This window comes from Oreochromis aureus, linkage group 8, assembly GCF_013358895.1.
Source record: "Oreochromis aureus strain Israel breed Guangdong linkage group 8, ZZ_aureus, whole genome shotgun sequence".
In the NCBI taxonomy this organism is placed as follows: Eukaryota; Metazoa; Chordata; class Actinopteri; order Cichliformes; family Cichlidae; genus Oreochromis; species Oreochromis aureus.
Genome location: NC_052949.1, coordinates 13,410,942 through 13,417,819, shown reverse-complemented (window position 1 = coordinate 13,417,819; position 6,878 = coordinate 13,410,942). Strand labels below are relative to the sequence as shown.

Here is a 6,878-nt window from a genome sequence, read left to right as displayed (position 1 = left end):
GACCACGGTGGAGTGTTTAAATTGGTTGTATTTACATCTGACATGTCATGCATACAACATTTATTAGTATTTTTATCTTCATAGTGCATTTTTTATGACATAAGATGCAGTGGTTTACATCAGTGTACAAGGTTATCCATGTCTGTGCAGTAACTGAAAGGCAAAAGGAAGGTTTGAGGTTTAAACTGGATACAACCAGTGTTTGGTTCTCAATTAGCACCTGTCACAGGAGACAAGGTGTTGGGCTCATGCACCCTGTGACACCCAATAGATGGGCTCTCCTGCTTGGTAAACCACTGGGGAAGGAAGCAGCTCCTTGGTGGGAGTCAATGTGTTCTGTAAACACAGATACAAACGGGAGTGAATCTCTCATAAATCTTGTGGCGTAGCGGTATCATTTCCTTCAGCTGACCTTGGCAAGGTTACAGGATGGGAAGCTTGGGTGGCAAGATGGAGAAAAAAAGCATCGTATGATATACAGGCAAGTGGAACAAGGTGCTCCATGAATCAGAGCTGCCCGTGATTAGCTGTGAAATCTTACACATGTGAACTCTCTCCTTGCTGTTGCTCATCATCCACACTATTTACCTCCCATCTCGTTTGATCTGGCAACTGTAGAGCGTCAGAGTATGAGAAGCTCAAAATAACCTCAGCTATGATGCTAGTTTGCGGTAAGAAAAGCCCATAGATGGTTAGAAGTATTTCTGGTAGATTGCTTCTTCCATTTAAGCTGCAGAGCAGGGCCATCAAGCACATTTTTCTTCCTCTTGCCTTTCAAACAAATACTATCAACAGGCCATGAAGTAATCAATGAAGATAATCCATCTGGGAGGCTGTCGATATGGTAATGACTCTGCCTCATCGTTATTGCTACACAGCCATAAATCATTCGCTTTACCAGAATGCTTAACAGCTGTTGCAACAATTCTGTGGTTGTGTGAATAAAGTGCTGCCTTTTGTGATTAATACCCCAGCATTGTGTTGCACTGCACGCTGATTGTTTTCAGATTTTGTAGGAAAACTGGACGGATTGTTAAATCAATAAACCGAGGGGCTTCTAACACAAAGGTAGGCTGCAGATACTGTATATCACAGTCAATCAATGCTATGCCGTGCCAGTGGTTCATGCCTACCAAGACATGCCAATTAGGTAATACAGGAACACTTAATAAGTGAAATGTGTTTATAACACAAAAAATGTCTCAATTTCATCAATCCCCACGGCTGGCTTCATAGCCATAGTTTTTTATTTAGTTATTTTTTGCTTTTGTTTTTATGGTGTTACAGCTTTTGAAAAGTAAACCTGCACCAGCTTATCCTGTGACTGCTTGGTCCCTAATGATTCATGCAGAAACCATTCAAGTCAAAAATATGAATTCAAGTGTAGCTTCAATGTCTATCTAAAACTGGTAGTTTTAGTAAATAGAGTAGTTAAATACTCCTCTACAGCTTCCTTCCTTTTACTTAAGCCTAAAATTAGCTTTAATAGCCTTGTTCCCTGCAGTATGCTCACCCTTTAAACTCAGCTGTTTCCCAACTACAATAAGTTTTTCATTACCAGAACTGCTACCATAGCTAATAAATGTATTTTATTTTCTATTCTTTTTAAAGATAGTAGTTTTACAAGGTAAATATGAAGCTTAGCTTGTCATGAAAACCAAACAGAGAGTTAAACATTTCCTGCTGTAAAAGCTAAAATAAATAAAACTAAATAAATGAATATATAAGCTACAGGCCTGTTGTTATGGACTTTTAGTATTGCCTCATAAAATGTGTTTTTTAGCTGTTCATAGTTGCTTGAAATGGCTAAACTAGAAGAAGGTGGTACTATAGCCTTGAAAATACTCCACTGCAAACACAGACAGCTGCAGACCCAACAACCGAGTATTTATTCCTGTTATACTTCTTTGAAGTCTGCTGCTATATGCGCATGTGTAGTTGATACATTGTAATGTAAATTCTAAAAAACAGGCAGGCGTGTGGACATCCCGCAGTGACCCTCATGCTCACCATCCCTTTCAGCGACCATGTAAATATGTAGTTTGACGCACTGCTCAAAATCATATTTAGAAGTAATTTAATAGTAATGAAGCTATTTAGGTTTATGACCAACATTTACACATAACAGAAAAGATTGCCAACTTTGAGCTATAGCCACCCCTAAATTATTAGTTAGCCAAAAGATGTAGCTACCTGTGTTGACATCCACCCTAAGATCATAGAGGCCATGCCACTAGTAATAACTAGAACATAAATAGTTGAGTCAAGTCAAGAAATTCTTCCCTTCCTTCTAAGTTGTGCAAACTAGCTGCTGGCTAGTTAAAGCATCCCAGCCTGACCTCCTATGTAAAGCAGGGGGAAGATGTTACACTTGCTCCACCAACAAGGACGTGACCGGAGAATATTGGAGTCTCTGAAGCCCCAACGAGTGCGTGGACTGAAAAGTGTGTCTGTAATAAAAATGATTTGTTTGAGAGTTAGTTCTAAAAATGCTAGTAATGCAAATAATATGAATAAATAAAGTCAATTCCTTTATTTATTCAGAGAAGCTTTTACTGATAATATTTACCTAATTATCTGCAGATCCCATGAACTCCCAGCAGATGTGTGAGTTCGAGTTCTCGCCCGCAGTCTTGTAGTGCAGCGTGTTCAGGCCAAATCTCAGACTGAACTTAATTTATTTTGGCCTTGTGTTCCAGAAAAGCAGGAAGGAGATGCAGAGCCAGGCTGAGTGAGACTGAGGGAAGAAAGACAATTAAAACTGATAGCACTCGTCCACATGAGTGTCAACAGCAGCCAGGATGGAAGCAATTTATTCAACCAATCATCCAAGTACATGAAGTGCACTGGTGTTCTGCTGCTGCTGCAGCGGGATGCTGGAAAATGCGATAGTAGTTTCCTCTCTATGAATCACTAGAGGCAGGATGCTTGCCGGACGCAAAGTGGATTGTTCAGTGTCCTGATAACAATTTAAATCCTGTTATGGATAATGCCGCGTAATGCCATCCTGAAAATTGAACATGACACTCAAACGATTTATTATCCCTGTATTCTTAACCTTGGATATCGGATTGTTTGTCCAACCATATCCTTTTGATCCTCTAGGAAGGAGCACTCTTGATACAAGCATGCATTTTTCATTGAACGTAGAGTGTAGTTGTGAACAAACAGATAAAACCAAGCGGGAAAGATGGAGAGAAGATGATGCATGTGTCTGCGCGGCACAGAAAGGATGGTGAGAGTTGCACTAAATGTTCCTAAAATGCTTTCAGATGTCACACAAAGCGGGAGATATGCTGTATTTATCCGCGGTGAAATACCACTACATTATGCTGTGAACGCTGTTTAATGTCAGAGCAGTTAAATCTTTCATGATGCAATTTATCACATCGTAATTTTAGCCACAGGACAGTTTGAGTCAGACAGTTTGCAGATGTGAAGCCGTTGCAGGGGTAAGAAAACAACAGCTATCAAATAAATCACTGAAACAGCTTTTTTGGAGCATTTTGAATGAATAAAGTCTGTAATCATTTTCAGCATGATACCTCGTTAAACTCATGCCATTTGTATGAGAATAACCAACAGTTCATTATGACCCAGAGGCATGTGCACACTTTAGCCTCGTTCTGTCCAGCTGCTTTTTCAGGCCCAGCTGGTAATGGCTAAAAAAGAAAAAAAAATCCACAACAAATAGGCCTCCTTTCAGCCCCTCCTTATTGTTTTCAAGAGCTTCCTCTCCCTCTGGTCCTGGGCTGACACCGGGGCCGGCCTTTGGTCTGATTTAAGACCCTGGCCTACTGATGACCCTGTTTGCTGCTCTCTCCCTCCCCTGCTCTATCTCTGGCTTTAGTTTAGCTCGACTTAGGGAAATGCTTGCTCATTCTCTCCACCACTCATTAATCCAGTGAACAATGAAAGGAGCTGAGCACAAACGCTGTTGTGCGTAAATCTTTAATGTTGGGCTTTTACTTTTCTGTCCTTTTGTTTTACGAGGCCGGGGCTTTTGTCATAAACAGATTTTGAAATATATTCTCTGTCTAATGCTGCTGTACTCTGCGGGAGAAGATTATTCCAGTGTTTCAGAGTTATGTTGGAGCATTATCTGTTTTCCTGTCACAGGCTGGGAATCGCAGTGAATCCTGACTTTCCTGTTCTTGACTTTTTGGCATCAGACAGAGCGTTTGATGATTCATGTGCTCGAAATAAGTGTCATTTCTCTAAGACAAATAGCCAACCCTTGACCTTGACACTCTGACTTTGTACTGGCTTTTGTCCAGGGATGCGTAGCCTCTAAATGCATCAATATATTATTTATGTGTGCTTAAGTTATTGCTATTGTTGTCTCAGCGAATACAAAGGCCAGAGCTGTGGCCTTGGGCCAGGCGATAGCACAGTTTGTCACTGTTTTTCAGTCTCATGCATAATTAAAAAACTTAAATTACATGTCATGTACAAAATTATAATGCTGCAGGAAATGGACTACACGAAGTTTTATTTTCCTTTCCATGAGACTGACAGGAAATCAATTAATCCTGATATATTATTTTATGCTGGACAGGCAATGGGCTACAGGAGAGAGAGGATAGAGATTGGCTACAGCTGTTCTCATTGGTGCAGCCATATATTATAGCTGGCATGTGTGACAGCTTCTGAGGAAAATGGCTGAAGGGTATCAGGCAGGTGACTCCAGTGTAAAAAGAATCACTCTGCGGGATACAAACTGTTTTCAGAGACTTGTATAAGATTTGCGGTGGTGAGGAGGCACTTTACTGCTGCACTGCATGTAACGCAGTTTTCTCCGTATTTTTTCCAGCATCGGCTTTCTGTCACCATTTATGAGGATGCTTTCTGTAGCTCATGACATTTTATGTGTTAGTGCACGCGTGTATATTTCATATGTTTAGACTGACATATAGGAAACTATGACATAGTTTTGCAACTTTTGGCAAACCTGTAGTCGTTAGGTTGTAAATGTTTATAAAGTAATTAAGTCTTTTATCATTCCTGCTCTGAATATTGGATAAGTTTCACATTTGTTTTTGCCAAATAAACCTAGGTACTTATTTCTCAAGAGTGATTTATGGTTCCTTGTACCTTTGTGTAACTCTATACCAACACTGTAGCATTATGGGAACTTACCAACATATGTACAGTCCTCCAAAATGTAAGATTGCCCCTATCTTATAACCTGTTTTTATTCGCTGACTGGCTTAAAGGTTCACCTAAACCGGAAAGGTAAACACCACAAACAAGTTGACAAAAAAGACAAAGAAAGATTGAAGAAGCTTGATGAAGCACCATTTTGAGTCTTTGTAAAACTCAACTTTTACTCCACTACAAAGAAATACTTTTTGCTCTATCACTTTTGCCTCCCCAAGACAGGAACAATTAGGAACAAAAGTAGACACCAAAGCCTTTAAGCCTTGAGTTTAAATATCTAGGTTGCCAAATCCTGATTTGTCTGCATTTTAATAGCACCAGTAAATCCCTATACAGTGTTGTTTTACCTGTTTTTGCTGTTGGAAAACTGCTATATGTAAACATACTAGAGGTCAATATGTAGGAGTGGCAGAGTTTGTTTATATGATTAAAAAATGTGTAATTTGTGCTAGGTGGTTGCCAGGCAGCATTATGGGATCATAATTTGTAATGCTTACCGTATTTTTCGGACCATAAGGTGCGCCAGATTACAAGGCACATTAAGCGAAACAAAACAGTCAGATAAGTCAAACGTTACTCAGCTCATTCTTCTTGCTTCCTCCACTTCCGTACCATTGATTCATTAATGTTGAATTCTCTCGCAGCTACTCTGTTCCCGTGTTGCTGCAGGATATTAATGACTAACCTCATATTGTGGATGAATTATCTCAGTTGTTCTCCTGACTGAAGTTTGGTCCGTTTACAGCATCCTGCCATGCGATTGCATCGAGAACCCTCACGTTAACTAATCGAGTGGAAAAAAGTTAGCGTTCATCCTCCAGCTTCACTGTGTTTATTTTATGCTAACATAGCTGTGTCGCTAGCGATCATTTAGCACATCATTATATACCAGCTAGCCCAACTTCAGTAACCCTAAAAAAGTCACTGCTGTTTAGTTTTTCGTCTTCATTTATGTTGGAAGTGATAGCAGAGCTTTACGTTTTATTTTTTTCAGAATTCTCTCAGTCAGAACATGCTATATCATGTTTAGGTGGAAACTAGCGAGCTAACTTTCTGCTAACTTCTAACTCTGTTATATTTAATAAATTCTGTTTTCATGGATGCCTGGATGTTAAACTTGATTGTTACATTCATACATAAGGCGCACCAGATTATAAGGCGCGCTGTCGGTTTTTGAGAAAATTAAAGGATTTTAAGTGCGCCTTATAGTGCGGAAAATATGGTAATTCAACTTTTGTGGCTATAAATTAGACATTAATATGGGAAATAATATATTATAAGATATATTAAGGTCATTTTAGTCTGTTGACATGTTTGGACTTGTTTCTTTGAACTGTTCTTTTCCCAGGGTGCAATGATCCTACAGCATAAGTCTTAAATATCACATTGGCAAATGTACACATACACCCCTACTATAGTATATGGTTAAATGCCACTTAACAAGTTGCACTTTTTCTAGCCATCACCAAGTTTCTGACTGGATATTTGAAATTTGATATTATCTTTGAAGTGGTAAAGTTCATTTAATTTGGTTGGTTTCCTGGCAACTAACTTTTAAATGTAATACACAAATTTTCAATAGGGTTGAGTTCAGGGCTTTGAAAAGGCCATTAATGTTTGGCTGCTTAATCCATTCCAAAACCAGTTTTGATGTACGTTCGGGATCAGAGTCTTTTAGGAATACCCAATTATGTCCATGTTTTAACCATCTAGCTCTT

At 39.3% G+C, this 6,878-nt stretch overlaps 1 long non-coding RNA gene across 1 annotated transcript; it reads right to left on the bottom strand.

The window, feature by feature from the left end:
- Positions 1 to 2,289: 2,289 nt before the first annotated feature.
- On the bottom strand, positions 2,290 to 5,878 carry LOC120441390. The gene is made up of 3 exons (XR_005614045.1): positions 5,846 to 5,878; positions 2,570 to 2,737; positions 2,290 to 2,450 (listed from the first exon to the last, which is right to left on the bottom strand). It is a non-coding gene; the product is annotated as an uncharacterized LOC120441390 (long non-coding RNA).
- Between the last annotated feature and the right edge of the window lie 1,000 nt (positions 5,879 to 6,878).